The 9,376-nt window shown below is 47.4% G+C and overlaps 1 non-coding gene across 1 annotated transcript; it reads left to right on the forward strand.

The window, feature by feature from the left end:
• Positions 1–104, forward strand: LOC119824170. Its single transcript, XR_005287090.1, has one exon. It is a non-coding gene; the product is annotated as a U6 spliceosomal RNA (small nuclear RNA).
• Positions 105–9,376: the final 9,272 nt, after the last annotated feature.

Here is a 9,376-nt window from a genome sequence, read left to right on the forward strand (position 1 = left end):
GTGCTCCCTTCAGCAGCACACATATTAAAAACTAGAACAGCACAAAGATCAGCATGGCCCCTGTGCAAGATGACACACAAATTCACGAAGTATTCCATATTTTTCTTTGCAGAGGAAAAGTATGCCCTGGAATCCTACGTGAAATCTATTAGCATCTTTAGGGCTGGAGAGGCAGTGGTTAAGAGCTTCCACGACTCTTTCAGAGAACCTGAGTTTGGTTCTTCATAGCTATGTCAGGTAGTTCACAACTATTTATAAATCCAGATCCAGACCTGATGTCTGTGACCTGCACTCATGTTCACTCACAGACACACAGACACATACACAGAATTAAAAATAAAATAAATCTTTCTTTTGAGAGGGCTGGTTAGATGGCTCAGTGAGCTAAAGCAATTCCTGTCAAACCTACTAATTTAAACTCAATCCCAAGACCTACATAACAGAAGATTCCTGCCAATTGTCCTTGTTGTGACATTCACCCACACACATACAAACAGTAAATAAAAACACGTGTATCTACATTTTTGTTTGGGCTTGGGTTTTGAGACAGGGTCTCTCTGCGTAGGTATGGCTGTACTGGAACTCACTACGTTGGTTGATCAGGCTGACCTTAAACTCACAGAGATCTACCTGCCTCTGCCTCCCAAGGGCTGGGATCAAAGAAGTATACCACCATGCCCAACTAAGAAATGACACTCTGAAATCCTGAACACAGGGCTGGAGGAATGGCTTAGCAGTTAGGAGCATTGACAGCTCTTTTGAAGGGCCCAAGTTTGATTCCCAGCATCTAGAAGCTCATAACCATCTCTAATTCCAGTTTCAAGTGGATCTGAGCTTCTGGCCTCTTCAGCACTGAATGCACATGGCACACAGATATACATGCAGGCAAAACACCCATACTTACAAAATAAAAATAAACCGGGTGGTGGTGGCACATATCTTTAATCCTAGCACTCAGGAGGCAAAGGCAGGAGGATTTCTATGAGTTAGAGGCCAGCCTAGTCTGCAGAGGACAGCCAGAGCTGTTACACAGAGAAATCCTGTCTCAAAAAAACAAAACAAATTTAAAAAATCAAATTAAATTAAGTAAATCTTAAGAAAATTAAATTCTGAATACAACGCAGGCGCTCTGGAGATTGAGGTAATTTAAGATTATTTTATATTAAGGCCAGCCTGGACTACTCAATACGGGAGTTTCAAGCCGGTCTGGGTTTCTGGAACTTGAACTCCTGATGCTCCTGTTTCTACCTTCAAAGTGCTGGAATTCCAGATGTGTACCATGGTGTCCAGTCTGCGCAATGTTAGGGATCATACCCTGAGCTTCGTGCATGCCACTTCATCAACTGAGCTACATCCCAGTTTTTACCTTTCTCTCTCTGTTTTATTTGTGGTGTGGCAAGGGATTAAACCCGGGATCTCCTGCTTGCTGAACAAGCATAGCCCTGCTCTGATTGTTGGGAATCACAGATATATGAAATCTGGAGTGAGTCTGCAGGGCTCAACATTCACCAGATGTTGAAAGGGCATATACCGTGTACAGAGCCACAAGACCTAGGCTTAATCCTGCAACCATAAACACGGCAGGTCCAGCTCTTTGTCTCACAAACTAACCAGTAACTAACAAAAGAAAAGGAACCACTGGTACGGGATGCTATAGGAGACAGGGTTAATCTAAGTCAGTGTTGGGGGAATCAAGGAAGGCAGCTGAAAGAAAAGATGACTGTATAAAGAAACCAAAAAAGGCTGGATGTGGTGGCTCAGATCTGTAATCCTAGCACTTGGGAGGTTGAAGTAGGAGTGCTATGACTTTAAAACCGGCCTGAGCTATGTGGTAAGATTCTATCAAGGAAGCTGGGCAGTGGTGGAGCGTGCCTTAAACCCAACACTCAGGAGGTAGAGGCAGGTGGATCTCTGTGAGCTCGAGGCCAGCCTCGTCTACAAGAGCTAGTTCCAGGACAGGCTCCAAAGCCACAGAGAAACCCTGTCTTGAAAAACAAAACAAAACAAGACAAAAAAAAATTCTACCAAAGGAAAGAAGAAAAAAAAAAAAGGAAGTAGGTGATGATAGAGAAAGGAAGGCTAAATAAAAATAAGGACTGGTCTGGCTGAGCACGGTGGGATACATTGGTAATCTCAACATTTGGGATGGGAAGCAGAGTCAAGAGTATGGTTTTTGATTCCAGGCCACAAACAACATCAACAAACTTTTATCCCATAAACAACATCAACAAAGTAGAAAGATTGCAAATGCACAGAGTCCCAGGGTCGCCACTGTGATGCTGATGTGAACAGATGCAGCAAGGAGGCAGAGTTAGGACTGGTGGCACAAACCCTTATTCCCAGCTACTCCAGACACTGGCAGGAGGGTCACCAGACTCCAGTGTGAGCCCTAGGCAGACAAAGGGTGGTGGTGGGTACTCGCTGTAGATCCCTGGTAGCTGTTTCACAAGTGCAAATTCCCAGGACTGGAGAGCAAAAAGTGGGGGTGGGCGTGGGGCTATGGTGAAAAATGTTTCATCAGCCCTGCAAGGTATCTGAACTCGATTCCAAGGACAACCTAGAGAAATGTCTGTCTATTAGAAAGATGACTCTGCCTGCAGGGATGAGAATGAAGTAGGGTCTAGAGCCAGACATTCTGGGTCAATCAGCTGTTTAGTGTGGTGCAAGCCTGAGCAAACTGTTTAACCTATGATGTCTAATGTGCCTCTTCTGTAGAAAGAGGAATCAAGACACTCAACTTCCAGGGTTGTTACAATTAGAAACAGGGCTCAGTGGGTAAAGGTACCTGCCATCAAACCAGGTATCTTCCCTTTGACCCATGAACTCCTGAAAGCTGTTCTCTGACCTCCACACAGGCGCTGTGGTACAATACAACCACCCCAAATAAAAATAATTTTTAAAAATCCGCAAAACCTAAAAATGTGCGAGCCGCCTACCTGAGCAAGAGCTCAAGCCCAGGGTCTTGCACAAACTAGGCAAGCACCGTACTACTGAACTGCACCTTTGACAACCACTGGACGACACCTCTAGCCCTTGGTGGAGGACAAGCTGGAAATGAGCAAACCAATTGTGTTTGAGGCAACAGAGTGGTTGCATCAAAGTGTGTGTGTGTGTGGGGGGGGGGGGTAACGTGGAAAGGAGAGCCAGCCTGATTGGTCAGGAGGAACGAGCAGGCACGCAGGTTTTAATTCTGAATTCAATTCTGAGAACGGCCCTGGACAGCCAGCGGCTCTGGTGGATAGAGTGAGGGAGGGGGCTAGAGCCCTATCTGAAGGCCTTCCCTCAGCATTCTAGCAGGAATCCCCTGAACTCGACAGGACTCCTAAAGAACTATTTCCCGACCCTTTGACGATTATTCCTGCTTCTCCCGTTCCTGCCTTTTCTCCTCTGCTTAGAAACTTTCCCCACTACCACTGTTAATGAGAGTCCCTAGGAGTCTGCCACACTCCTGTCTCCACCAGCCTCAGTAAACCGGTTATCCCTCTGGATTTCAAAGCACCGTTCGAATTTTTCACGTGGAAGCTCAAAGCAAGATGTACATACAATGAAAGTGTAAGAGTGAGTCTCAGCCTCCAGCTAAGGCTGCTAGTTGGAGCCAGAGGGACAAAGCAGTGAGGTCTGGATTGGGGCATCTCCCATCGCTGACGCTGGCCTCCAGGGACCTCTTACATGCCTCAGTGTCCGGGTTCCGCGGGCTGGCGAGGGGCGGGACGGCTGGGGGCGGGGCGCAAGCGGGGCAGGCCCGGCCAGGCGCCCGGGCAGGAGGCAGCTGCATATCTGCGGTCCTGACCGCAATTGCTGGGAGTCGCGTCCCGGAGACTGGCGGCGCTGACTCTGCCCGCTGCGGCCGCCGCGCCGATTAGAGCCCGAGAGGGAGGGCCAACCCAGGGAGGGGGGCGGGGGAGTACCGGTGCCCCTTTCCCTCTGTCCTAGCCAGCACCTCCAGATGCCCAGCCGGGTCTTTCTCAGCCTCCCTTATAAACTCATCACAGGGGTCTTAGCCTTTCAGCCTTGGCTTTATCCCAACTGGATCTAAAGCTAGCGCTTTGTGACCCTGCAACAACAATCTGAAGGTGTTGACATAGAGTTATCCCGAGGCTGACTGCCTGTCTCTCTCTCTTCCCCAACACCGGAGAAAGAGGACTCAGAAGCTCAGGACTCCAGATTGTCTCATCCTACTTTCCTCAGAAGCGCTCTCGGCCGGCAAAGTAGATCCAAGGAGCCTGAGACACAGTACAATCATTCCGAGGCCAGAGCACCCCCTGCTGGCTGGCTCTAAGCCCCATCCCTACCCCTCCAGCTGTGTGTGTGTGGGGGAGAGCTGGCCTCTTTGATCTAGGAGCGTGGCCACCCCCTCCAAGCGCCCCATTAACCTCCATTATCCCAATTAGGCATCCCTCCCAGTCCTGGACAGGAGCTTCAAAGCCCCCTTCAGAGTGGAGAGGAGAGGGGTTGACTCTTTTGCCCCCTCGCCCAGCCAAGTCATTTTCAGGCAAGACACTGGTATCCGGGTTCCCAGTATGTGTTCATGATAATAGAGCTATAAAAAAGGATCTCGAAAGAATAAATAGTGAAGGTTACCCATTTTTCCTCGTTCCCAGTTCTTCACTAAATGATTGAGGTAGGATCCTGCTAGCTGACCCGAGCCTCCCATCCACTTACCCAGTTTTATCCTATCCAAAGGGGAGCCAAGAGCCACCCTCCTCCATTCTTAATCCTATCTCAACACTCCCTCTCCTCCTCCCTCCCGGACAATTTCCGCTGGGGGAGCCCGAGCAGGGTTCAGCACAGTGGCCGCTTCCTGGAACATTTTCCTGTATCCGAAACCGCGTCTCCCTCCCCAGGGACCCGCTGATCAAGGCCAGATGGGAGCAGCGATGGGGGTGGAGGCAAAGGAGCCAGACTCTCACCATTATCCCCTCCCAATACATTTGCACACCACAGGGAGCCCCTGTCCTGACACACACACACACTGACATAGGCATACACCACATGCCACAGTCATACACCCATGGGCATTCATGGCGACACAGGAACCACAGGGCTGAGTCTTCGAGAGCCAACACACCCATCGATATCACCACAGCTATCTCCGCCCTACCCCCTCACCCCTTGAACCACTCGCTGGGCCTTTCTTGCCTCAAAAGGAGACCTTAGGGATTCACAAATACTGGACAGTGCTGCAGGAGTTATTAGGTTACAAAGGGCCAGATCGGGACCTCTGATGTGCCCTACTGCACAGTGTCTAGTATTTAGGACAGCCAGAGCCAAGAGAGAGCAAAATTGGGCAGCTGGGGCAGAACACTAGCCTGACTCTCAAGAACAGATGGGAAATCAAGAAACCTCCCTGGTGACAGATCACTCCTCCTCTCTAGCTGCTGCTCCTCTGAGATTTATAAGGTTTCACCAGCCCTGGCTGGTCTCAGAGATCTCTCAGATCAGCATGCATCTACCTCCTTAATGCTGATATTAAAGGTATGAGTCACCTGGGGCTGGGGAGAGGGCTCAGTGGTTAAGAGCACTGGCTGTTCTTCCAGAGGACCCGGGTTCAACTCCCAGCACCCACATGGCAGCAAATAGCAGGACTGTAAATCCTGTTCCAGGAGACCAAACATCTTAACACAGATGTGCATACAGGCAAAACACCAATGCACATTAAAAAAAAAATGCCTGTCAGTTCTGGCGCACACCTTTAATCCCAGCACTTGGGAGGCAGAGGCAGGCAGATCTCTGTAAGTCTGAGGCCATCCTGGTCTACAGAGGGAGTTCCAGGACAGGCTTGAAAGCTAAGGTGAAACCCTGTTTCAAAGGACAAAAAACAAATAAATATAGTTTGTTAAAAAAGAAAAGGCATGTGGCACCCAGTTGTTTTGTTGTTCATTTTGATACACATTTATTATTTAGCTCTGACTGTCCTAGGACTATGTAGGCCAGTCTGGCTTCAAACTCAGAGATTCACCTTCTGGGATTAAAGGCATAGACAACCACATGACATCAGCGGGGTATTTGGGGAGGGGCTATTTTGTTTTGATAGAGAGCCTCCTGTATATGACTATATGGCTAAGGATGACAGAATTTCAGATCCTGTTATTCTTTTAAGCACATGGTGTGGGGGGGGGGCAGGTCTAGTCCCCAGAGAACTCGATGGGTCCCCTTGGAGAGACCACAGCAGGTGAGAGACAGACAGATGCACCATGTAGAGAGAGAGTTTGGGTACAGAATTTATTTAGTGAGTTATGAAAGGGAAAGGGGACAGGAGAATGGAGAGAAAGAGAGAGAGGGGAGAGAAGAGAGAGAGAAAGGGAGAGAGAGCCACTTCTTCAGAAGAGGGACTGAAAGAGCCCGCAGGCTGGAGGAGGTAGAGATCCTGTGGAGTGGGGGGTGGGTGGGTGGGGCTTGTCTCTGAAAAGGACTGGGTACCCAGGTGAGAGGCCAGGCCTCTCACAACCAATCCTCCAGCCTCCCTCTGTCAGGATTACAGATGTGTGCCATGTGCCTTTCATTCGTTTGTCTCTTACAGGGAGGGTGCAAGTTGGTTGTAGTTGGGTAGAGATTCAGAAAAGCTAAGGATAGAGATACTTTGTTTTTCTTTTGGGCCATCAACCAAATCAAGACACAGAAACTTAATTTTTTTAATATTTATATATTTATTATGTATACAATATTCTGTCTGTGCGTATGTCTGCAGGCCAGAAGAGGGCACCATACCCCATTACAGATGGTTGTGAGCCACCATGTGGTTGCTGGGAATTGAACTCAGGACTTTTGGAAGAGCAGGCAATGCTCTTATCCACTGAGTCATCTCTCCAGCCCCCAGAAACTTAATTTTGAATGCTCGACCTTAGTTTAGGCTGGTTTCTGATTAGCTCATTAAAACTTAAGTTAACCTATTTCCTCTCTCTCTTTTTTTTGGGGGGGGGGTGTTGTTTGTTTTTTGAGACAGAGTTTCTCTGTATAATAGTCCTGGATGTCCTGGAACATGCTTTATAGACCAAGTTGACCTTGAACTCACTGAGATCCACCTGCCTCTGTCTCCCAAGTGCTGGGATTAAAGGCCTGCGCCATCACTACCTGGCAACCTGTTTCTCTTTATCGAACTTTTGCCGTGGGGATTTTAACTTTTTCTTCCCTTCTGTATGTGGGGCCCAGAATAGCTTGGCCACACTGCTGCCATGACTATAAAAACAAGCTAAGCAGTGGTGGCGCACGCCTTTAATCCCAGCACTTGGGAGGCAGAGGCAGGCAGATATCTGTGAGTTTGAAGCCAGCCTGATCTACAGAGCAAGTTCCAGGACTACAGAGAAACCCTGTCTTGAAAAAAGTTGGCCTGAGTTTCAGTTTTACTGACAGGCAGCACTGATTTCAGGAACAGGGTATAAACTGACACACCCAGGGAGGGTTAGCACCTAAGGGCAGGTACCTGACATTCCAAACACCCAACCTTTAGGTAAGATTAGACAAGATCACCAGATGTCCTTGAACCCAAGTGCATGGTCCTGTCACCAAGACACCCCTAGACAACTGTCATCCAATCAAGGTCTTGAGCTCTGAAAATCCTCTCACCCCCAACCTCTATGATAAAAAAGCCTACCTTGGCTGGGCTGGGCACTCTCTGCTGCAATGGACAGAAAAAGAGTCCAGGCTTGAGCTTTACTTTTGCACATGGATTTGGTTCCGTGATCTGGCATAATATTGCACATCTTACTTTCACTACTTCTGGAGTCTGCGCTAGCCGCTGCCTGGCCTCTTGTCCTGGTATCTCCCTTGTTCTCTCCTCTCTTCTCTCCTGTCCTTCATCAGGCCTACACTTCTCCTATTTGTTCTCTCAGCCTAGCAGCCCCTCCTAACCCTCTCCTGCCTAGCTATTGACCATTCAGCTCTTTGTTAGACCAATCAGGTGCCTTAGGCAGGCAGGGTGAAACAGATACAACACATCTTTAATAATTAAGCACACATCCTGACATCATTAAACAAATGCAGCATAAACAAAAGTAATACACAGTTCCACAGTTAAAGTAATATTGCACAGCATAAACAAATATAACACATCTTTACTTAGTTAAAATAATATTCCACAACACATAGTCTTCTGCTTCTCATTGGTTTAGCAGAAGCACATGAAACTGTTCCACAGTCTACTCTATGTCATTGTGGAACAAGGTGGGAATGAATATATGGTCACAAGAAAAATGGAAACTAATTGAGTTGCCTAAAACACATTACACAGTTTTGCTTTGGTTTATGCTCAGTTCTTTAATATGTTGAAAAAGAAAAAAAACACATCAATACATTAGATATTACAAAGACATTTAATTAATTTCAAGGTGACTATTCTTTATAAACCCTTAAAGAAACAGAAAAGAACAAATGGTAGAAACTATAGCTTCGAGAGTTGACATTTTCTTAGAGCTGGGAATATTTTTTTTTTTTTTTTTTTTTTGGTTTTTCGAGACAGGGTTTCTCGGTAGCTTTGGAGCCTGTCCTGGAACTAGCTCTTGTAGACCAGGCTGGCCTCGAACTCGCAGAGATCCGCCTGCCTCTGCCTCCCGAGTGCTGGGATTAAAGGCGTGCACCACCACGGCCCGGCAAGGGGATACATTCTGATTTACAAAAAAAAATTAAAAAAAAAAAACAATGTTATGGCAATAGTCTGGTGTCACAGGCCCTATAATCTCAGCACCCAGGAGATGGAGGCTGCAGGATGAGGAATTCAAAGTCATCCAAGGCAGGACTGAGCTGTGTAAGAGAATGTCTTAAAAAAAAAAAAAAAGTCAAAATTGAGTGTGGTGGTGCACACCTTTAATCCCAGCACCTGGGAGACAGAGGCAGATGGATCTCTGCGAGTTTAGGCCAGCCTGATCTACAGAGCCAGGACAGGCTCCAAAGCTACACAGAGAAACCCTGTCTCAAAAAAATAATAACAATAAATAAAAATAAATATAAAATAGGAGAAGAAAGGAAAGAAACTATGGATGTCAAAAGGAAAGTTCATAGTCAGGTCTGACTGACTCAGCAAAACTATGACAAGGTAGACGGGGCTACCAAACAGCCTGACAACAAGCTTGCCTGCTCGTCCCTTCAGGTAAAAGACAAAAAAGAGAAAAATCATCAGTGTTTTGTGACACATACCTAGAATTCCAGGACTCACACGAGGCTGAGTCAAGAGGATCTCAGTGGAGGCCAGTCTGAGATATGTGTTAAGAGCCTATCTCAAACTCAAAAACAAGAAGCCAGGCTTGGGGGAACTCGCCTCTAATCCCAACGCCCCAGAGGCAAAGGTGTAGGTGGGTCACTATGAGAAGGAGTGGAAGTGTGCTCCAGGCCAGGGAGGGCTACATCGTGAGACCCTCTGTCAAAATGACAAACAAACAAACAA

The sequence above is a fragment of the Arvicola amphibius genome, chromosome 9 (assembly GCF_903992535.2).
Source record: "Arvicola amphibius chromosome 9, mArvAmp1.2, whole genome shotgun sequence".
In the NCBI taxonomy this organism is placed as follows: Eukaryota; Metazoa; Chordata; class Mammalia; order Rodentia; family Cricetidae; genus Arvicola; species Arvicola amphibius.